Consider the following 24,629-nt stretch of genomic DNA (forward strand, 5'->3'; position numbering starts at 1 on the left):
AATGACAGTCACGATTCGATATGAGCTGTGAATAAGCTTTGCCACTGATCTGTTAAACTTATTAACAACGTTTATTATTCAAGTTATTTTTAAACAATAGGCCATTTCCGAGTTACCCTTTGCCTCCTTTTCAAAACGAGTCTCGTTTTGAAACAGAGGCAAAGGGTAACTCGAAAATGGCCTATTGGCACTGCTTTGACCATACAATGTGCGGCAACTGAAGGTTCAAGTTCAAGATAATTTATTTTTGCTCTCGTATCCCTGCTGATTTCAGTCTTCAATAATTAACATGAAGCCATTTAAATTTCCTGGACTTTCGTGCAAATTCTTCGCTAAGCATCAGCCACGATTCCTCAGAACTCGTAAATAAGCTTTGCCTCTTATTTGTTAAACTGATTATCAAAGTTTATTACATGATTCAAGCTACTTATTAAACAACTGGTACTACTTTGCGTACCTTAAAACAGTTTAAAAACAACAGGTATTTACCTGATCACTGACAGACTTCTGTAAAGCAATTCGCATTGCCTCTTCCTCGTCTTCAACTTGGAATTTGAGCCAGCAGCTGTTGCTTAGGCGCCGTGGTGAAGTTCTCGGAGAATCTTTATTTACTACATCCGCGTCCGCAATAGAAGAGTCGCTATCGGAATCCATTATCAATCGACCTAAATATACAAATCTGAAAAGGGTAATTCTCAGGATAACTCGCAGCACGTTGTTTTCTTCCGGATCGTCGGTCGAAAAGGCGAATGATTTAAGTTTTACTATCCTTTGTTCAGTTACCATGACGCCTTAAAAATACCGATATGAGCGTGCAGTGGCCGTGGGAAAGAATGTCAACCTCAAAAAAGGACAGACAGAGGAATTGGAACCTAGGAATCAGAGAAGCCGGTGCTCTGTAATAAAAGCCTAGCCCTACCGTTAAGAAGTAGCTTTGTTTTACAAAGAGAAATGTTTTCAGAGTGAAATAATGTTTTTCTTGTGTCTCTTTTAATTTTCACCTCAAAAGAAATAAAATACTATAAAGCTCTTTAAAGTCTTCCTCTCTTTTACGCCACCCCCCTCACTCCCTCTCTAAGGGACGGACCATTATTTTGGAGAGGGGGGTGAAAATATTTTTAAAAATGTTTGTCGGGCCTAGAAATCCTTAATAAACTGTTTGCAAACACGATATTTATAACAAAAAAATAGTTTGCATTTCGAAAAAAAAATGTTTGTAGAGGTGCAAACACTAGAGAAAAAATTTTCATATCCCCTTTCCAAGAAAAAAACACTCCGTCCCTCTTTAGCCTCGGTCGGGAAAATAGATTTTTCTGAATAAACCATCGTGGTCATAAAGGTATTATTTTTGGAATAAAACAGCTGTTATTCAAGACAAAATCAAGTTGCTAAAAAATATCAAGCGGCGCTACTCTTGACTGTAAACATGTCGACCAGACACAAAAATATAGCGCGCCTAGCCTAGCGCTAGCCTAGCCTGATCCAGGCTCTCAATAGTTACATTGACGAGAGCGAAGGAGTGGGCACTACATGTGCAGGGGCAAAATACAAGTCTTTGAACCGCTTAAACTTGACTTTAAGGAGCAAAGGTATGGACGTTACGTTTCTTCTTTTCTTTAATCCCTAGTCTAACAACCGTACCAATTCTATTTCCAAAGTACACAAAGCGATTTTTCAATTTCAATTTATTTTTATTTTATTTTTTGGTTACCCACGACTTTTACCCACACCCACGACTTCCACCCACGAAAGTTAGCTATACTCTTTTGAGCGGAGACAGTTTCACTAAAAGATTTGAAAAATTAAGAGAAAATAGAAATATTGAAAATGTAATGTATAGTGGAACCTTGATTTAATGATGTCGCTGGGCATCGGCTAAATTTGTCTGTTAAATCAATGGTTCACTATATCGAGGCTATATATTTTACTATTACTTGGGCAAAGAATACTTATTGTATTATCGAGGTTTTCGTTAAAATAGACACCCTGTCGGTTTTTTTACCACATGTCGGTTTTCCAAAACCTAAAGTTCTCTCTTTATTGATCTCTTAAAACCCCTTCAATTCCATGCTTGCCAACGCCAAAGTCTCTTAATATTTTTGTCTTACTCTGTTCGACCTTCCTTATATGTTGATGCCAAACTCTTTTCTGAGTTGGCTTTTGTGTAGATTGTCCAGCTTGTTTCTGATTTCTGGGGCTACTTCGATAGAATTTCCACTGACCCTTGCGTTTTCTCCCAAAGGCATCGTTTTCTGGGATGTTAGTAAACATTCCCTTTCTTTGCAGAAGATTACGGTCGTCAAAGGGTCACTGTACTGGGCACATCGTGCCAGTCGTCAGAAGGTGCCTTTCTCTTCCTACCCGACTGATTTGGTTTCTTCCCTGCTTTCTTTTAAGGCTTCACGATGGAAGAGATGTTAGGTTGATACTTCTGGATAATGTAAGAAAACACTTTTCAAAATACCCAACAGCAAGCAAATGCGTACAAAGACAAAGTTCTTCAAATCGAGGGCAATCGTATTTCACTGGGCAACCTTTGCTGTCAGGGGAGATGCGATGAAATCCAGCACTGGTGTTGGAAACCACTTTCCGTTTTTTTTTCCGCTGTCGCGTAAGTGTGAAACAACAAAACAAAAAAGCTATCCAACTCCTTCCACATTTAAGTGAAATCCTGACCTGTAACCTGCAAACCTGCAAATTACACCCTCCGTTTTCTAAATCTTCAGGATAAAATTCTCTCGGCGAATGTTCTTCTTTGTCCATTCACTCTTTAGGTAGTTTCTTTACGAAAAGAATAGAGTTTTACATGTTTTCTTCAGTAGCAGATTTTGAATTTGCCGGCTTTTGGAAAAAACACATGGCTGATGACCATTTACAGGCTTATGGCAAATTCCCGACCAAGAAAGAACTAATCAGAATGCTTGGATTTACCTAAGACTGGCTCTGTCATATAATAATTCGGCTAAACAAAAGTAATTTTCTTCAAGGGCTGATAAAGCTTAGTAATAGTTATCACAGGAGTTTTCGAATAAAGAATTATTTTATAATAATAATAGTAATTATAATAATTATAATTAACAATTATTCACTGAAGGCGAAGTAATTATTTAACAATAATCACTGAGCCTGAGGCAATAATTGTTAATTATAATTATTAATGTCTGAAATAATTTTTGCTTGTCACGTGTAAGCCATGAGAAACATTAAGCTGATCTAGTATTGTCCTCTTCATGTCTAGGAAGGAGTTTAGAACCCGACCAGGCTGGTGTTTAAATGGCTCACTTATGTGGATAACTGCAAGCATTTCTCTCACATCATCTGTGGTGCAGCCATGGATGTGCTTTGTCAGTTCTGGATGAATGTTGCACTCACTATCATAGAGTTCAAAACTTCTTCATTTCAAAATCACCTTTGAATATCTTTGAACTGCTGTCAATGTTTTGTTTGACACCAAGTCTTTAAGAACAACCTTGTTGGCACAGATCAAGTATTCCATTTTCAGGTCATTTGCATAGTTCTTACCATGCCCACCCTTTGGTTTACGAATTGACCATGTATGACATGGTGACTCATTTTTTCTGTATACAGAGCTTTGACACAAGTAAGGAATCGTGTAGCCTCAAAAGCATACTTCATGCCTCCTGAACTGCATCTATAATAAAGCATGAGCTTTTTCCAATTGATTTGGCTTGGCTCCCATCACCCTCAGCTTCAGTGTCATTGAGCTGCATCAAGAATACGCCTAACTGTATAACCTGTAAGCCATAATTGAGGCGTCCATCATCTTTTGAATCAGGAGGAATACTAGATATACTACTTTTCAGCTTGTGTGCTTTTCAGCAGAGTGCTTGGCTGTGTACCTGGGTGTTGTATTTGATGTCCATTCCAGATGTGCCACTAAATAGTCATTTTTATTTTATTTTTGACACTTTTTCCTAACTGTACTGTAGGTCAGGTGGTGGTACTTCTGGAACAACAGAGTATTGAATACAGGGTGCTTGGAGTTAGAAAAGTCATAAAAATGTCAAGTAGTGCTTCAGCTGCATTCCCACGTGAGTAGATTCCTGTCCACATATTTCGTGTCGAAGCTTGCGCTACAACCACAATGTTTTAAGTATTTGAAATCACTAGATTTTGTGAGTGAAGCTCAGGAGTTTAGCATAGCAAGTCTGGATGGATAAATTTCCTTTCAAGTCCGGTTTGACGGCAAGATGGATTTGCAAGAATTCCTTGTCAATAAATTTACGGATGGTATGCTACTGAAGCCTGCATTAAGATATGCCCCACAGCTTCATGGGGTTTACAGAAGAATATTAGTTATTAGAATTATTGAAGGTGGCTAAACCCCGCCATGAAGCAGTTGGGGTTTGGCTATTTTATTTCTGTCAAGAGTTACAATATTTTCTTGTGCTGGAATAGCTAAGGCCCTGTTTATACGTCGCACAAGTCGAATTTAATTGGGAGAAAATAATTCAAGGACCATTTAGCAATTAAATTCGACGATGTGCGACGTATAAATCGAATAGATTCGTTGGTAAATTAAATTCGTCCAAGACGTTGTATCGTCTCGGTAGGACGAAAAAAATATCGAGCGCGTCTTCAGTTTAGACGTCGCACAACAGACGCATCGAATTAAATGCATACATTATCATAATGTATCCCCATTGAGCCCGTGGTAGATTCGTGGAAAGTTTCGTTCATGTCGCATGCGCACAGGCGTCTTCTCGCGTTTTTCGCACGTTTGAAGTATGTGTGGTGTGGAGGGAAAAAATGCGTTCGCTGCTGCGGAAAGAAAGGTTTGTTGGAATGAGTAAGAGAGGATGGATTCTTAGTAATGTGGGTCGAATTTTAAATATTTACCTGAACGCTTTCTCGAATCTTCCTTCATCATATGTGCCACCACCCACAGGCGAGAACTCGTGACGTGAACATCTACTTGTACAGAGAACGATCCCCCGTGTAACGAGCAGCTGCCTCTCTCTCTGATCCCAGAATAATGCCTCGTAAACCCGCAGTTTTTTGTAATTCGCGCCCGAAAACGACCCCGGGGTTTCAAATCCCCGCCATGAGAAGACTTGAAAGATAAATGACACGAGGCGGAGACGATTTTAATAGCTGAATTAAATTCGACGTATAAACAGGGCCTAAGGATGGCCAGAGTTAGCCAATAAGCACACGACAAAAGACTATCCACTGTTTTAGTATATCATAAATTCCGATTCTAAACCCCCCTGGCTATAAGCCCCCCTTGCCAGATGACGGTTTTGAACAGGGATAATTATTGCTTTAATAACATATTTGATCAACACTTCTGTGGCTTATTTCAAAAGGCTATGTAATGTCAAGCAAATCTACGCCATTAGACCGAGATAGTCACTCGTAGAAAGCTGGTTTAAATCATGTTTCATGTAGGTAGTCTCAGTTGCCACATGGGTCGATATGTAGATCGAGTCTGACAATAGTCGGTCGATACTTGATTGATACTCAGTCGACACTCAGTGATAAGTTTGTCTATATATCACTCGAGGTGTATGTCAGCTGATATAGTTTTTAGTTCATCGATACCTTCTACCTTTTGTATTTTCTATATTCCTTCATTTCTTGACACCCCTAGCACAGAAAAAAACCCTAAAGTATTATTTTCATCCCGAAAAAAGCGGAAAAAAAATGGGAAAAAAGGGGGGGGTGGGAAAAAAAAAACAACGAAACAAAACCACTGAAACTAAACGACCGAAACTGCCAAAACCGCCGAAACGAGTGAAACGAAACAAAATCACCAAAACAAGCAAAACTTCAAGAATTTCTTCACTTACCATAGTATACACTCTGCTTAGCCGCCGTTATGGCCAGAAAAACGCAAGAAATGATCCTCCTGCCGTATATTATATATACACAGTTCCTAAATTAAACTAACTCCACTCCATGACAGGTAGTACAAGATTTTCATTATTGTATTTAGCATTTCAGTTCAGTTCATTACATGGTTGCTTGAAATTGAAATTAAAATCGATTTGTTTCTTAAGAATACAGTAAATTTCATCACAGTCAATGCGGGATAGTGTTGTATACGTCATCCTGTAAGCAACGTAAATGCTAACCAGTTGTCAAAGACGGCTCAATAATCACTTTCGTATTACATTAATTTCCAAGTTCCTATTTGAAGTTGTTGCTCATTTTGTTGACACTACAAGGAATTAAACACTAAAAAAGCATTTTTAAACTTGAAAAAGGTTTAGTTACTGCAGTCGGTTTTTATTTTGCCAAGTAAGGGGTGAACCATTAGAAATCAAGGTAGAAAACATATTCGGGTATTTAAAACCATTTAAAAAGAAAGTTGCAGTGCCAAAATACCTAAAGAGAACTTGGAGAAAACTTTAGCTGCATAAGTTCTTGTACTTTACCCACCCTCCCCTGATTCTTTTGGTCCATCCTTAAGCATCTGATATCTCTTATCATTGACTGTACTATTGTTTTCACGTGTCACTCTGTTAATTTTGCAGTCATAAGTGACTTCCTAATCTAACTAATAACATTTTCGATTTATGAACACTGACAAAAACAAGAAACGACTGAAACACATAGCTGGCGCCTTACTACATTTTCTCCCAGTTAAAAATAGGCATGCATTTATAAAACAGCCTTATTGTGTAGGTGACATCACAATATCCAGTACATTAAACCCAATAGATACTATAAAGTTCAAGAAGAATTTACTTTTGTATGTAAAAGTCCTCATTCGGGTAGCAAGGTAGGAGCTTTTTCTCTTGTTTAATTCTTTTCGCCTGGACTCTATATTCGCTCAGGGCCACCCTACAGCGCTTTTAAATGGATTAAACGGATACCTTTCCTGTTCTCTGTTGTTCAGCTTCAACCACTTTGTATCTTAAGATATCTATATTGCACAATTCACATATGCCAATGCAATCCCGCAGTGTGTTGTTGCGAAGAATGCCAAACCGCTTCATGGCTTCAGTTAACAAGCACTTTTTCTTTACCAGGATATCCAGAACAGCCTGATACCTCTCATGGATCCCTTGCAAGTTGCACCCTGTCACTAATTCTGAGATAAAAAAAAAACAACAAAAAAAACTAAAGTTCGATATCAGTTATTTGCCTTTTTTTCTTATTATGGAAACACTACTCACTAAAGACAGTCATTTTGATTGTAATCATGCAATGTGTTGCGAGGGATGCCAAAACGCCGCATGCCTTTAGTTAACAAGAACTTTTTTTTTGACCAGGATGTCCAGAACAGCCTGATACCTTTCATGTACTAATTCTGAGAGAAAACGACAAAGTTCGGAAATGTGGTGCTGTTCATATTCAATCGGTAAAAAAGAAGTTAATTATATACTACTTATTAACCGAGAGTGAGGTCATTACAGGGGAATCTCAGACCGAGGCCTTGATGTATTGACCGAGCGACAGCGAGGTCAATACATCAAGGTCGACGAAATTTTAGAAAAATCTGTAAGAGCGTTTTCAAGTAAATCAAGAATGAAATTTTCAGTAAAACACCGTTTTACTATAAAATAGGCGCTTTAAAATTGTTTCATATTATTTGAACACAGTTACTCTCACTGAAATATAAATACTTACACCATAAAAGACCATTAACTAAAAGTGAAAGACATTTTGCTTTAATTTGTTAAAATATATCGACTGCCAATTGTAGGAAACTATAAGAAAATACCAAAGACTTCATTCTTGATTTACTCTAAAACGCTCTTACAGATTTCCCTAAAATTTTGTGTACAGGTGGTCAATCTACTATACTTGAACATATAAAAAAATGAATACCAAGAGTCAATCTAGATTTCGAGAAAATCAAGCTTGTTTGAGAACAAAAGAAAACGTCAATGGTTGCTATTGGTAACCTTTGTGACAAAGTGACGGGTAAAAAATTAAAATTTGGTCATATTTGATCATTATGGTGTATTTTGGCAAAAATCGAAGATTGGCTTCCTAGATAATTTTAATTTTCAAAACAACCACCCTTTGGCTAAAAAAACTACATCGAGCCTCCTTAAGCACTATTCAAAAAAAGAGTATAATCAAGGGAAAAAACACTGGAGGTAAAACTCGCTCTCGCTCTCTGTGGCTCTCATCGTCGCTCATACTAAAGAAGTATCGGTATGCTTATATTTTTCTTTCAGTTATTGAAAAGATAGTTATATTTTGTCGGCATTTTTTGTTGTTTTTGCCCCCTCGCTAGTAGTTTTCACTCACAACTCAAAAAACCGTCAAGCCGAGAACAATTTTCATATTGCCCGGTCATTACAAGAAAATAATGCCCGATCAGCAGCCAATCAGAGCGCGCGTACTATTGTAGCCATATAATAATTTCACATAAAAGTAGCTCTCGCCCTTAGAGACTGCAGCCCCTACAAAATAAAAGATAACAATCCCAAATTTAAATACATTAAATTTACAGCTCTAGAAACTTAAAGAAAATTTGTGTAATCTGTCAGGATCGCGGTATTTGTAGGAAAACTATGTGCCACTGAACGCAATTGCACTACTGGAGAGTTGACTTTCCCTTCCCTTTCTTACCAATATGATTAGTTGATTTTTGGTGAACTTAATCAGACTAAAGTTCTCCTGACCTAACCTATCCTGTTTTAACATATCACCAGAAGTCAACCTAACCAGAAACCACAAGTCAACTTATCACCTAAAAGTTGACTTCTGGTGAAGTTCTCATGAGGCTCATGTCGGTTTCAGTGTACTTTCAAGATCCTCGGTGCATTTTTGCATTACAGCTATAGTTTCTATGTGTTCTTTTTCTGTCTTCTTGTACAGCTCTTCCATTTGCTTCTTTTCATCAGTACACGAGAAGATCAAATTAATTAAATCAATCCCCATATACTGGTCGGTTTTATAGATGCATGTTGGTTAAATGCACTGATTGCTTTCAGTTTTATGTGATTTTATGACGATTTTTTTATAAGTTAATGTTATATTATTTAAGGAAAAATAATATAGTCATAAACAAGTAGGTTTGTTACCTTGTTCTCTTTTTTCTTTGATTTGTTTTCACAAATGACCATTCCATCTTTCTCTTTTTTGTTCTTTGCTGTTGGAATTTTATAAACAGAACATGTCAAAAACTCTCCAGACATAAAATGTACAATTCTTTCGCTTCTCTTTTGACAAACATTAACTTGAACATGACACATTATAATTATATTGTCTAATGATTTGAATAATTTCAGTTCCGTTGTGTCTTCAAAGCAACCTGCCTGTTTGCAAAAACAATACTTGTATGCTACTGATTCCTTCTCTGTAAAAAGAAAAGACAAACTTTATAAATGAAGTCTTTATTGATCATTCTTTTTTTGTCAAAAATGGCAGTGAAAGGATTGCTGGATTAAAAACTAAAAACTTACTAGGGTGAAAGCAAAAAATAATTCCCTTTCATATTTTCAGTGTCAGCTTTTGTGTAACTGTCCTATTATTATCAGCACTTAATTGTAGTACATTGTACATAACTGTTATACAGTTGGACATCCACAAAGAAATCGACATACACTTTTTTGAACACAATGACTAATTAAAAAAGACCTTAACAATTATTCACCGAGGTGAATAGTGCACCACATTCACCAACAAATAATAAATAATTGTTTTACTATATACCACACATGTTGAATAACTAGCAGACCAAAACAGCACTTCTGGTAAACAAACCGATGCCTGAAGGCAGTTTCTTTCTCTTTAGCTACACTTGGAGGTAAATAGTACTTTGCTGATCACTTCGGAGTAAACCAATTAGCCCACGCAAAAAGCACTATTCACTTTTGTGGTATATACTAAACCATTTTACAGTTGTCTGCTTATTCACCTGGCCTATGAATGGAAGCAAGGCAGGCTGGTGGTGACCTTGTTTTGATACAGACCTAACTGCTTTTCTTTTGTAAATCCAGTTGTTTTGATGCCAACTATTTTGCACCGTTCAAAGTTCACGTGATGTCACTTGACTGGCAACTGTAAAATGGACTATTCTTGATACTTAATACCAGAACCTTTTTTTCTCTTTTTAGGGTTTACAAGGTCGTTTATTGAGCCCCTCTTTGTTCCACGTACAGTAGAAATAAGATCATAATTATCTATGGCATCAGATTCCACTATTCCACTATACAAATTAAAGATAAATAATGATAAGTTTAAAAATAAAACATATTTAATCAAGTAAAAATAAATGATGAAATCAAACACCATTTTCAAGTTCAAAAAAAGAAAAGAATAAACTGTCGGAAAAAGTTCGCTTAAGGTTAAGAAAAATAATGGTGTCATGACAACTCCAAAACATCTTTCCATTTTTTAGCCTGCATAGCTGGCGGTATTGTTGGGTATCTTATTGTTCCTTACAAGCAAGTGGTGAACCTGTGAAAACCAGCGGCGCAGCCACAAGAGGCTTGGGGAAGAGGAGTTCCCCAAGCCTCTGGCTTTTGAGCGTTTCAAAACCCAACAATACCGTCAGCTACGCATGCTATCCATTTTTATTCTTTATTTTTACTTGCTCTTGTCAGTTAGATTTCTGCAATATTAATGACAAATCAAATGCATTTAATTGATATGCTTCTGATTGTAGCTATAAGTTTTTCAATAATTAAGGTTATTCCCCAGTACCGTATTGCATTGCGCATCCCTACTCCGCATATTTTTAAGGTGTGGTTCCAGAAAATATCCATACCCCTACCACGGAGGGAATTGGAAATTTCAGAGGGGTAGGGGGGCAAGGGCCCAGGAAATTTCGAAGAGCAGGGGGCTTGCCAGTGAAATTACGTTTCCAGAAGGTCAAAGTTGATGCAGTGCAAACTAGTTTTAAAAATCGTTTCTTACCTACTCTAGAAATGTTTAACATAGCAAAAATAGCACCCTGTGTTCTTGATTCACTATCGCTTTAAACGAAAAACAGGTTTTCTTTCTCCTGAAAGGACACTGAAAGCAAATAATTTCACTATCCTTCATGTTCCTCTGTGGATGCGGCCGCCATTACATGTTATGATTCCCCTGAAACTTGTCACATGGTTTGACCGAAATGCACTGGTGTCAAGCGTTGCTTGTTTCATGTTCAATCAAAGGAAAATGGTCCTTTGTGAAAAGTTTCATATTTATTAGCGAGAAATGGTTATGTTAGAAGCTCGAGATTAACTTGTTCTTGTTATTTCTGGCTATTTGTTTGTAATTTTTCTGTTAAATTTTGCTTTTTCAGAGAGCATTAGCGATTTTGCGATCACGTCTACGGTGAATGTTTATATCAGCAATTTTCAAATCTGTGTTCTGATACATTTAGCGGTTTTCTAAAGCGATTGGAATGAAAAGGGATGGATGGTTATACAACAAGGCAATTTGACAAGTGACTACCAGATATTTTGTCTGTTTACTTTGGAGGAAATTTCTGTATTTTGTCTTCAACAGTACATGTATGTATCGTTTTAACATATATTCTGATCTATCAGTTATACAGTATCACTGTTTAGAAGAAAGGTTGCCTATATAATTTAGAGCTTACAGTCAATGCCTTGTATACGTCATCCTGTAAGCATTGTAAATACTAACCAGTTGTCAAACACTGCTGGATAATCACTCGCTAATTACACCAATTTTCAAGTTTGTATAAGTTATAAGCGTCTTTGAAATTGTTGCTCATTTTGTTGACACTACAAGAACTTAAACACTAATAAAGCATTTTTCAACTTGGATAAGGTATTGAGTATATATTGAGTTGATATTTAGTGACTTCGGTTTTTATTTTGTCCAGTAAGGGCTGAACCATTAGAAATCAAAGTAAAAAACATACTACGCACGCCACCGATGTGTGGAATGGGACCGAATTTTCGCCTTGCTGCCCCGCCCACTTTCGTTGTCAAATTCCATAAATTCCTTAGGCTCGCCAGTCTTCCGCGTGCGTTTGACCGCTTGCTCTCCTTCGCTCGCTTGATCGCGAAAATAAATCAGCTTTTTCTACACAATGGAGAGATACGTGTTTAAAGTTATGGGTCCAGGCGACAAGTGGATAAAACTATTTTTATCAAGCGAAGAAATTGCAAGTCTAACTATGGATTCCCTGCTATCAAGAATTCAAGAACGATTTCCTAGCCTAAGAAGAAGCACTGTGAGCGTGAAATATTATGATGGAAATGATTGGATTGAACTGCCAGCAGACGATATCGACTCTTTCATCGATATGTTAGAAAGTGCACAGGAAGAAAGAGAAAACTTGAAGAGAGTGACCCTAAGAGTGAACGAAATTGCGTTCAGTCCACCAGGTTTATTGAAAGGCGCCACGGTGCAGACGGTGAAAACGGCACAGCAAAAACGTCTTCGGTCGTCGCAATCTACATCTCCAAATGCAGTAAGCGTTCCTGAAAGAAAGAAGCACAAAATAGCCACATCGAGATGCTTAGAAGAAGAATTCTGTGATACCACCGCTGAATGGAAATATGAAACGCTGACCCAAAAGTATTTCAACAAGCTCGAAGAAGAAAAAAAGCAACAACAGGATTTGGTGTTAAAGAAACAAAATGAGCTGTTGGAACTTGACATGTCCTGTAAACCCTTAACTACAAATAAAAAGCCACTTTGCTCAAATTGCCACACGCCAGGACATAATAAGACAATTTGCTTGTTCGCGGCTTGTGTGTCGGCATCCATTTGTAAGGACATCAAAAGGCATCCAGAGGAAGAAAAACATTATAAAACTATTCAATCCGAACTCAAAGCTGCGAAAACAAAACTAAAGAAATTGGAAGAGGATATTGCCACCAAGAAAGAAAGTTTTGTCTCTAGTATCAACACCTATGCAGAGCGAAAGTTCAAGCGGACTTGATAAACAGTAATCAGGCGAAATATTTACGACAAACAGCAACCGGCGACAAAGTCCCCATGTGGTTGATTGTAAACAAGGACATTAGAAAGCTTGAAAAGATTTGCAATGGCAAGGTTCCGCCAAAAGGTGAAATACAACAGCTTCTAAAGGAGTATGACGAAAACTTTTCTGTCACCCGAGTAAAAGCAAACACTGATCATTCTATTAACCCCGTGCGAAAACTTTGGGAACGAAAGGGAATCGTATTTCCTGGAAGCGGCGTGCTGCCAAACCGAAAGAGCGAGAGTGTCGCGAGTTGTGGTTGCTATTTTTATGGAAAACCTACTTCTACACCGGTCACTGGAACATCTATCAATGCCTGCTCATCACAATTATTACGTTACGAGCCCACAACTTTGGAAGAGGAAGAACGCCATCTCGAGAGAGGATTGAGTGAAAGTTTGAAAACCTGTCCTCCTTCCTCTTCAAAGAAAGATGTCGACTCGGATTATGGTTTAAGCTTATTGTTTGAAGCTGCTAAAATGGTTGGTGACTAATCAGTAACTCTATTTAAAACTTTATTGTTCGTTGAGCTACTGAACAAACCCGTCTGTTACAGATAACAAATTGTTGTTTGATGACTTTGAATTTGAACTGTGAAATTTTAGGTAAAAGCCGAATTTTGTTTACTTACGCGTTGTAATTCCACGGCTCTCTGTTGACAAAATATAAAACGTTATCTTTGTTGTTGAGTTTAAGTATAACATGTTAAAGTTTCTTATAGTTATAAATTGGCTTTGAATGCGTGAAAAAATTACAAACGCAACATAAACATTGATGTACATGATTGGCGACAAGTGAACTTTTCTGTTTACACTCAGTGCGTGAAGTAACATAAGGTTTGTAATAGTACTATCGCTAAGTTGACAATATTTCACGGAATTTGTTACTTTGATGTTCGGAATTTTGAAATTTAATACAAGAAAATCCTTGAAGTTGTGCTAAAGTAAATAAAGAACATAATTATGTTGATTCATGTCTGTTCTATTTGCAATCTTGTGCTAAAATCTGCGCTCGAGTGTCACGAAATGCTTATCAAGTCAAGCTTCCCATTTGGAACAAGTTAAATTTGCCTTACAATGCAAGAGTTAGAAAGAGAAGTAAACAGGAGGCGAAAAAGCCTCTCATATCTTGGGATGTTATTTCTTTTAGCGCTTCGTGCACTGCCACGTGCAGACTGTCTTTCAAAAGTTCTCTATACTCGAAGCGTCTCAGAATAGTCTTAAGCTTGTTGAAAACATTTTCAGCAGGGTTGAATTTAGGAGGATATGTTGGTAAATAGACGGCTGTGCAACCAATTTCATCCAGCCATTCGCCAAGAGCCTGTCCTGCCTGGTGATGATGAATTGGCGTGTTGTCAATAATTACATGATCGCCATAGCTGTACGCCGGCTTGCCATCAGGAAGATAAACTGAAGATGCTTCTTCGAAGAAAGATAGAAAAGAAAACGAATTGCTGTTACCATCAACTGTGCTGGCATAGACAATGCCATCAAGACCACACATTAGATTTAAGGTAACATTAGGAGAATTGGAATATCGCACGATCTCAACAGCCGGAGTGCCACAAAGCGAGTGGCCATAGTTGGGCCTACCAACATCTGGGAGCTTGATCCCGGATTCATCGAAGAACTTGAGTTTATAGGGGTCAACTGTGGAAATGTAGTTGACATAATCTTGACAGTAATTAAGATTGTCTGGGTGAATTTCTTGGCAACGGGTCTTGTAAGCTTTTTCGAAGTCCACTTTCCGTCGGTCATGTTTCGAAGCTCTCGCTGTATTGCTGAATTTGACGTTCCTCCAGGAATATCACAGTGCTCGCTGATATGCTTATGCAGCTCACCAATAGTCATTGAAGCTCTGTCGGTCTTAAGAAATCTTATAAAGTCAGCATCATCTTGTTGAAGGTGTTTTACACCAGCTGTATGCCTTTCTGTGATTCCCGCATTGCGGTTATGTACTAAGTCTTTCCAGAATTTTCGGACGGTATCATATTTGACTCTGTTTCTCTTAGCTATGACTGAAAAACTTCCGGGGAAAAAGCCGGTTACAAAATCGCCCCCGTCTTCAACGATATCTTGTATTATTTTTCTTTTCAAGTCAACCTGAAGGGCTCTCCAGCGATCGTAAAATCTACCAAGCTTGCTAAATTCGGGTAAACCTTCTGCCATCATAGAACCACTTCCTTGTTGATTTGAAAACGGCGCGAAAAAGTCTCTTGGCCGCCTAGCCGTGGCGTGTCGCGAGCCTAAGGAATTTATGGAATTTGTCAACGAAAGTGGGCGGGGCAGCAAAGCAAAATTCGGTCCCATTCCACACATCGGTGGCGTGCGTAATATTTGGGTATTCAAAAACATTTAAAAAGAAACTTGCAGTGCCCGAATACCTAAAAAGAACTTGGAGAAAACTTTAGCTGCATAAGTTCTTGTAGTTTACCTGCCCTCCCCTGATTCTTTTGGTCCACCCTTAAGCATCTGATATCTCTCTTATCATTGACTGTACTATTGTTTTTACGTGTCACTCTGTTAATTTTGCAGTCATAAACTAACTAATAACATTTTCGTCATTTATAAACACTGACAAAAACAAGAAGCTACAGAAACGACTGAAGCACATAGCTGACGCCTTACTACATTTTCTCACAGTTAAAAATAAGCACACATTTATAAAACAACCTTATTGTGTAGGTGGCAGTACATTAAACCCAATAGATACTATTAAGTTCAAGAAGAACTTACTTTTGTGTAAAAGTTCTCATTCGGGTAGAAAGGTAGGAGCTTTTTCTCTTGTTTAATTCTATTCGCCTGGACTCTTTATTCGCTGAGGGCCACCCTACAGCGCTTTTTAATGGATCTATTCTCTGCCGTTCAGCCTCAACCACTTTATGATATCTTTCAAAATTTATGCTCAATTCAGATATGCCGATGTAATCCTGCAATGTGTTGCGAAGGATGCCAAAATGCCTCATGGCTTTAGATAACGAGCACTTTTTCTTACCAGGATATCTGGAACAGCCTGATACCTTTTGTGGATCCCTTGCAAGTTGGACCCTGTCACTAATTTTGAGATAAAAAGACATGCAATATCAGTATACATGGTTGTTTGGCATCATTTGTCTTTCTTACCATGAAAACATTACTTGCCAAAGACGGTCATTTTACATACATACCTACAACCTTTACTCATACAAGATGAAAGATAAAAAGCTACAAGCTTGTGGGGTGGTGTAAAAATTAAAATGGAAAAAAATATAAAAAAAAATTGATTGATTTTTATTTGTATCTACCAAATTTTCGCATTTATAAAAAAGATCAATTATATTCTTGTGAGGGCCATCATCTTACAAGTGAACAGACAAAAAATATGGAAATGTGGTGCTGATCGTCTTTCGATATGTATAACGTGCAATTCACATATGCCAATGTAATTCCACAATGTGTTGCAAGGGATGCAAAAATGCTTCATGGCTTCAGTTAACGAGCACTTTTTCTTTACCACGATATCCAGAACAGCCTGATACCTTTCATGGATCCCTTGCAAGTTGAACACCGTCACTAATTCTGTGATAAAACGACAAAAATTCGGAAATATGGATATGTGGTGCTGATCATTTTCAATCAGTAAAAAGAAGTTTATTTTTTTAAGGTAAAAGTAGCTTAAGAATGTTTTGCTCTTTTGATTCGTTAAAGCAAAATTAAGTTGCCCAACTTTGTGAAACAACCTCCCCTTACAGTCTCCATAAAGTATCAATTTAAATACCAACCTTTGGGAGCCTGGATCATCTTTTCCGCCTTTGCATACATCGGCATCCAGTTGCTGTTTACACTTTTGTTAATTTGGTCCTTGTCATTTCTCATCCGAAGACGTTTATTTATTCTTTTGTATGCATCCTAAAAGTTTTCAAATATTCACAAAAATGGACACTGAAAATTAGAATTCTATTGTACCTTTCTCCCTTGCTGGGGATTCAGAGGCGGATCCAGGGGAGAGGCCCGGGTCTCCAACTTATTTTTTCGGAAATAGAGCATGTTCTTTTAAGTGCCGGGATCGTCTTCACCGAATTTAACATTCAAATTCAAGCGAGCCCCCTCCTTAGTTGAAGGTCTGGATCCACCACTGCGATTTACAACCAAACCTAGTGCGATTCGTGAATAAATCGCACTCAGAGCCAATCAGATTGCAAGGAGCACCAGTGATTTCAAAATGGATGTTATAAAGGAGAAATATATAACGATATTTCATGATATATGACAAGTGGGATCTAGTTAAGATATAGTGATAATGCGCAAAAGTTTGCTTCACCTCTTTCTTGATTGTAAAATAACTATCAAGCTTTGAAATATGTGAAATTATATATGCTAGTTTATTAATATTAAAGTATAAAAAATGGTTTAAACAGATCTAAAAATATAAAAGGATACTCTAAATTTTCGATCGCCTTCTGTGGTCTTCTTCAGAGAATGATGGATTTTGCAAGGTTCGCAGAATTAAAATAAGTTGCATTGATGTTATTGTTTGTTGCCCCCCTGGGGAGCAACTAGCGATGCGTAAACCCTTGGGAAGGACGCTCTTTTGTTTATAGTGTTCTTGTTGAGGAAAGAATGTAAAGACTCCAGAAACAGTCTTTTGTTCTTGCTGCTTACACCTGTTTCAAGAATTTCGGCGTTACTTGGATGTATGTTGTGGCCGATTTCTGCATGATGTTAAATTGCGGAGTTGATATTTCTGTTTGTTCCGGGCTTGTGTTCGGCTCCTCGCGATTTCCAGCTTCTTTTGCTTTCCCCAACGTATGCAAATGAGCATGTCCTGCAAGCCACTTTGTATACAATTCCTTTCAACCGCTCTTTATTCGGTCGGTCCTTGGGATTTTTGAAGATATTTCCTAACGTTCGTACTGGTTTGAACGCTGTCTTGATGTTTTCACCGCTCGAAATCCGTCAAACGCGCTCCGACACTCCTTTCACATACCGGATGGACGTGTATGCCTTCGGATTCTCCTGGGTTCTTGGTTGCGTATTTGCAAAAACAATGGTTGTAATATCATTGTTTTATAATTCATGTATTATTACAAAAACAGATATATTGTTTGCCATGAAGCTCCTGTATTTCTTTTGTAATAGATGTTTCTTGAAATTTCACAGGTAACTGTGTGGTAGAGGAAATTGTGTCAGATTCAAAAGGATTTAAATATGATCCACCCGCATAAGATGATCGCCACTGCAAACTCCTAAAAGACCTCAATTTAGATGAACTGCGAGAAGCATGCAATGGCTGTGCTGGTCTTCTCTGCTATCTGCCAGCCGAACCCAACCCTGTTTATCAAGAACCAGATCTCAGTGACTGCTCAGTGGCAAAGGAAATAGTAGTGACTTAAGAGGAAACCACTCAGCTTGTCAAACCGGCCCTACCACCATCACTTACTGACCTGGCTCAGAGTATAAGCTATCTAGATCAATATTGCAAGGAGGTTAGCGGATTCTTAGATTCCAGTATTATTCAGTTGATATCAGAGGGAACCAAGGAACAGTCTGCCAGCAACACCTGGTATGATTATAGAAAGGGAAGAATTACTGCTAGCAACTATCAGAAACTATCGAGTGAAATAATTGACTGTAGTAACGGATGCGCTGAGAAAAAAGGACAACAGCGGGGGCCTAGTAGAATACAGCGTCCACTTGTTTTCTGCATCATCCCTTCGATCTTTCGGATGCACACCTTTTTCTGCTTTTTCTTTCCCTTTATGAAACAACTGGATGATTAAAACACAAATGATATTCGGAAAATCTGTTACATTTTTTTAAAAAAAGCCTCTATTTCTTGGTTGAGGCTAAACTTCCTGTGCAAGAGTGGATTCCATGGGCTCGAATTTCTTAGTCATCTGACTCTAACTCACAGGGTGGCATGTCGCTCACAGCCCTGAGTGTCCAAAGTGGCACCTGTGTGTGTGTGTGTGGGGGGGGGGGTCGCCTGTGCATGATTGCTGACAGTGAAAAGCGCAAAATTTCAGCTACTTTGACAGCTTTGAGCAGTGTTTACGGTTGTTTGGTCGAGTTGGACGTTAAAGTAAGCGAGATAAGTCTGAGGAATGCTAACAAATGGCAGATAATAATTCAATCGAAGTATCAGTATTTACACCAGAAGCAGAATTCCCTGGCTGGTCAACGATGGAGATGGTAAGCGCGCTAGATTTCCAGAGATTTTACGCAGATCTCAATCTGTGACGGAGATTCTCTTCGCACCAACCAAATTATACTTTAATACCGAAGGATTCCCTATATTTTTCTGATTTTACTGATTTTTGGAGTGGATCCGGCGAGCATTCCAAGTGATCAACCCAGAGTGTTTACCCACGATAGAATCCACTGATTTGCTAATATTAAGTGTTGGAGACCAGTCACTACACAAAAGAGCAGTTCAAAGCTTACAAAAGTTTGAGAGCTTACAATCATATGGTATCTGGATTTGTAACGTCGGCCCAAAAACTAGCGATTTCCGGCAAAATGTGTTGTTGTGGCCAATGTTCGTCATTCTCTACTAATAATTGTTCCACTGGCGAACATTTGGATCATAGCCGAGGAAGATGGGACAATTCTTTCAGTGCACTGTCTAAATTGAAAAGCAGGCCTCGCTGAATCGTGCACCCATGTTGCTAGTGTCCTTTTTTACATCAAAGCGTGGAACCAAATACACAGCAAATAAGCTTGCACCCAAGTTAAATGTTCGAAGTTGTTTATGACATATGTAAACGAAGTCGAATATAAAAGGGCGAAAGACATTGACTTTGGATTTGCTAAAAAACTGAAACAAAGCCTCGACAAAAAATCTACTCATTATCAAATGTCACTATGCCACCTCAGCGAAGGAAAACCCCTCTGAATGTTGATGTCAGCCCTTCTTCAAACGCAGAAATGTCAGCCCTCTTCAAGAAATTAAATCGGTGTAATGTTAAACCTGTGGCATTGAGCCTTACGAAAGAATTTGCTGATCAGTTTATAGCTAAAAGTAGGGGTGTGCCTGTTGTTTCAGACTTGCAGTACCGAGATCTTTTGAGAAAAATGTATAGATGTGCAGCTAGACATTTCAAATAAAGACATTAATATAGTAGAACTTGACACAAGGTCCCAAGCAAAAGGGTCAGGATTTTTTAGACACCGCGTAGGCAGAATAGGAGCTTTTGTGAGTGGTGCTGTTTGTCATTGTAATCTAGCACAGCCTCCACAGTCCCTTATGAAGAGTATTTGCTATCCCCACTTGTTTAAAGTACCGGTAGTACTACGGCAACACGGCATGGCTGCACTCATGAAGATGATGCCATCAAAGCATACGATGCTGAAATGAAAAAAGGCATGTAAATTTCCAGCTGAGAAGGTGTGGACTTTTTATCAATGAACAGCACCCATGTATTCATGCAACACCTGACTTCCTGACCTTGTGTGATTGGTGCGGCTTGGGTTGTGGAGAGGTGAAATGCCCAATTTGCATTGGTGAGGACTGTGACTTTGACAAGTATGTTACAAAAAAGAACACATGCCTAGAAAAGGTAAATGACAATTTTCAGGTGGTACCAAACCATCATTACTATTTTCAAGTTAAGCAGCAGCTCTTTACTTGAAAGGAAAGAACGTTTCTGTTACTTTGTAGTTCTTGCTTGGATGAGCAATATTTTGTTTTGGGGGGAAGGTGGGGGTACAAAGACATTTACAATGTCTTTGCTAACAACTTAAGCGTCATTGATGAATACTTCATTGAACATGTTCACAGTGTCATTAGGAGACAAACTCAGGTAAGTGATTCAGAGGAACAGGTCAAACAGAAAGTGCATGCAATCTTTGCTTCCAGTGAGGCAATCACACTTCTGCACAAATTTTACTCCACCAAAGAACTCTGTGTTTAGCAGACAACAGCTAACAACTCTCTACTGCAAAGCGGCAACTACCATCGCAAACATTTTAGTGGAGATTTCTTCAAGAACTCAAGCTGCCACTCTCTTGCCACGGCAACCTGGCCAGAGGAAGGATTGTTCTTTGTGGTCTTTGCCTAGTCTGTTTGGTAAGAAGGCCACAAAGAGTCACATCCTTCCTCTTGGGTACAATTTCAATCCTCTGCCAAACCCACAGATGACAGTCCATCTGTGACAGTCCATCTTGACATGCCCTGGAAACTGTTTGAAGGGTGCTGGCATTCCTTCCACTTCGTACGTCTAACAGAAGAGAGTGCATGTTTCATTTGCAAAGAAGGCCTGAAGAAAAGTTTACAATCCTTAGCAGCAACTGCAAACCAGGCATTTGTCAATACCACACATGATGCTGGAGCTGTACCTCAAGAAGATGATGACATAACTGAGCAAGTGGAGAGCAGTCCAGATGATGGCCATGAAATTCCAGATCCTGGTGAAGTCAATGTGGATCAAGTCATCCAGTAATTAACAACTTAACTTTTAGGTCTATCTGTTGAGAAACCCACTTGCTCTTCAAATACTCCATCAGCCCCAGAAGGAAACATCAGCTCAAATCAGCGCACCTCAGGTAGGAAACCGTGGCACTGCCCTACATGTAAACATGCAATTTTTCAAATTCACTCAACCAGTAGGGGACAAAATGGCGTTTAAGTGGTAAAATGTGCAAAATGTCCCAGCCAAATTTGTTGTAGAGGCGGTTTTGGGGTTACTTGCGCTTGTTCGTTCGTGGTGTTTACAGAACACCTCATCACATAAAGTGAACACTATCCAGATTTTCCCAAGCACTAGAGTCATTGCAGAAAATGAAATCGTAGTTCCAAAGAGGGGCGGCTCCACGTTGCGCCATAACATAGCGCAAGCCGCTGACAAATTTGAAAAAAAGAGCTGGTGAACTACAAAGACCAAACGGGAGAAACATGTTGAGGAAATAACCGGTATGTGTTGAACCGTCGGGTATCACTATGGGCCAAGTGTACCCCAAAAGCGACCAGTTCACCACCCGCAACAAAATCACCAAACGTGCGACCCGGAACTGTCAGCTTTTAAATATTCCCCTTTTTAAATCTGCCTCTGGTCAAAGAACATTTCATTATAGAACAGTGAACATTTGGAATAACCTCGCATCGAACTTGAAAATTCTTAAAACTATTTTATCTTTTAAATTTCATTTAAAATCAAAATTAATGGAGGAGTTTATAACATAGATTAATTAAGAGTAATTCATTTTATCCAAATTTTTATCATTGTGTTTTTTGTCATTGTAATGTTTATCATTGTAATTTTTATAATTTTAAAATTGTTGTTTCTATTGTAATTTATTGTCACTGAAAAGCCCCGTAAGGGGAGTGTCAAATTAAAGTATTGTATTATTGTATTGTAATGTATATTCTTGTTAAAATCTGAACCTGCTGCAACAAAGCCACAAATAAGAAATAGTACGAGAGGATAAATTTAAAATGTTCCTGTTCCCTGGCCATTTCATAATTTGTTTAATATGAGATCCTCAATTAATGGTTATAAAATAACAAGTCAAATAAATGGTGTATTTCATACATGAAGGTCCTGTACAAAAGGACAAAATGTCTAAAATAACAAGACATTACTAAGTATAGACTTTGTTGTTCCAGAAAACATTTATACTCCTCCCATTGAAGTTTTTTTGGTTTAATTTCCCTAGTCAATCCTCATACTTTCCATAAAAAATTTTAGCTTTTGAAACCCCCACCCCTCAGAATTTCCAATGCCTTTCCATGGGGTGGGTAAAAGTTGTCTCATCACAAATTCATGTTCATTCTGTTGTAGCTGTTCTTGGCAGTGACCAACCATTTTTGTTAGCCCTAAAGAAAGGACTGGCCAAGTTTGTAAGCCTTGAGGAAAAAAACAGTCAAGTTCGATGAAGTTGATGTTTTAGCATTTGGAGAAAGAATGTCTAGCATTTTAAAAAAAGCAGGTTTTAAAGGAACTCTTTTGGAAACCTTATGCACATTTTGTGAAGGTTTTGACAAAGTCTACAAAAATCTTCTCCACACACCACATGATTTGACAGGTGACGAGTATGAAGTCCAAGCACGCATACACCTTGGCTTTCAGGCTGTGCAGATTTTTGGCACTGTGAATGTCACTGCTTCAATTAAACAGATTGTCGGTTATGTTGGATTTTACGTAGATAAGGCACTGTCAGATGCTCGAATCATTGGTCTACCCATAACCCTAAATAACTTCAAAGATGGAATTATGGAAACCGCACACAATAAAAAAAATCATTGTTATTTTCTGGAGGACGAAATGGTCCAATTTCAAAGGAACAATATCAAAAACAAGTTATTCAGCAGCAATTTTTCAATGAAGTTTTTGAGCTGACAAGTAGAGAAAGTACTTCAAAGAGGTCATTGTCAACAAAAGCTGAAGGAAAACGAAAAGCTGAGTCTGAGAAAGAAGTTGGAACCAAAACATTGGTTATTTAAATAAATCAGTAAAGATAACACTTAAAGAAGTTAAATCACTTGATATTTTCTATTACAGTTAAATCCCGCTAACTAGAACCCTCAAGGGAAATCAAAAAAGGTTCAAGATATCAGGAGTTTGAATTATCGAGGGTAATATTAGTAAGAAAATGACCTAAGGGGGATCGAAAAAGGTTTGAGTTAGCAGGATTCAACTGTATTTTAGAACTGGTTATCCAAAAATTACTTGGAAGTTTCAGAAGAGAAGGTGTCTCTTTGTGCACTTTAAAATTACATTGAATTGTAGGATAAAAAATAAAACCAAAAAGTTAAATTCTTTGGAAGAAAAATTGACAACAGCCAATGGCAACCTGAAACAATATTCTTGACTGATTTTACAGAGAAGTAAAATAAACTCTTACCTTAATGTCAAACAAACCACCAAACCACCGCAACAGCCCTGGTCATAATGCGCACAAAACCTGTTGCACATAAATTAATGTTTCAGTGATTAGGCTTAGTACCCATATCTACAAATTAATTAATTTTTTAAAGTGTTTAATCTAATGCCAAAGTACATTTTAAAGCATCAATCTAAAAACGAAAGAATGAAACGAAAGAAAGAACCACAAAAGGAAGTCCAGCACACCACGAGACCTACAAAGCTATGGAGATAAAGTCGAGATTGAAGAACCAGAGGCAGAGTTGTCACCTTACAAAGCTTACTGGCAAGACCATGTGGTGTTCTTGTTATTTAGAAAATGCACTAGCAAACTGCACATGAACAATGCATGGATGTCGCATGGCTTTGAGTTTTAAAAACGTGCACATCCGCATTTTTGATGTCTATACATCGTTTAGTATTCAGCACGTGTAGTTCCTCTCTTCTAAACACACTTCCTTGCGGGTCTTATTTTTAAGCTTAGATTTGAAATAGCTGTTAGGTTTGTTAATTATAAAGGAACACTCGTAAAGAAAGTTGTTGTAGTAGTAATATCAGACGTTTTGTTGAAAGGACAAGGCTCGCAGCACCGCTTGATATCTGAATACTTAATGATTTAAAGATTTGGTAATAAAATTTGCGAATATTGATGTAGCAAAATACGTATCTCAGACACTTGCTGTCTGAATACTTAATGCTTTAAATCTTTGGTAATGTAATGTAATTTTACTTGATATTTGATTGGTCCATCATGATAGGGAGCAGTAAACTTAGGCCTGGGCTCCAGTGGGCAAATAAGGGCAAAGAAATCCGAGGTGTCTGGCAATCGTGACATCACGACTCGGCTGGCCCGGGAAGTTTAAACACAGGTAAACAAATGGTTTTCCCAGGAGTGTTTTAAGCGGTTGTAAT

The 24,629-nt window shown here is 38.1% G+C and overlaps 1 long non-coding RNA gene and 1 pseudogene across 1 annotated transcript; one reads left to right on the top strand and one right to left on the bottom strand.

Moving 5' to 3' along the window:
- The first annotated feature begins 18,969 nt into the window (after nt 1-18,969).
- Nucleotides 18,970-19,750, top strand: LOC144648444 (uncharacterized; annotated as a pseudogene).
- Nucleotides 19,751-22,304: 2,554 nt separating this feature from the next.
- LOC144650293 (uncharacterized) lies at nt 22,305-23,757 on the bottom strand. The gene is made up of 2 exons (XR_013570082.1): nt 23,698-23,757; nt 22,305-23,234 (listed from the first exon to the last, which is right to left on the bottom strand). It is a non-coding gene; the product is annotated as an uncharacterized LOC144650293 (long non-coding RNA).
- Between the last annotated feature and the right edge of the window lie 872 nt (nt 23,758-24,629).

This window comes from Oculina patagonica, chromosome 4, assembly GCF_052425735.1.
Source record: "Oculina patagonica isolate OP01 chromosome 4, crgOcupat, whole genome shotgun sequence".
Taxonomy (NCBI): domain Eukaryota; kingdom Metazoa; phylum Cnidaria; class Anthozoa; order Scleractinia; family Oculinidae; genus Oculina; species Oculina patagonica.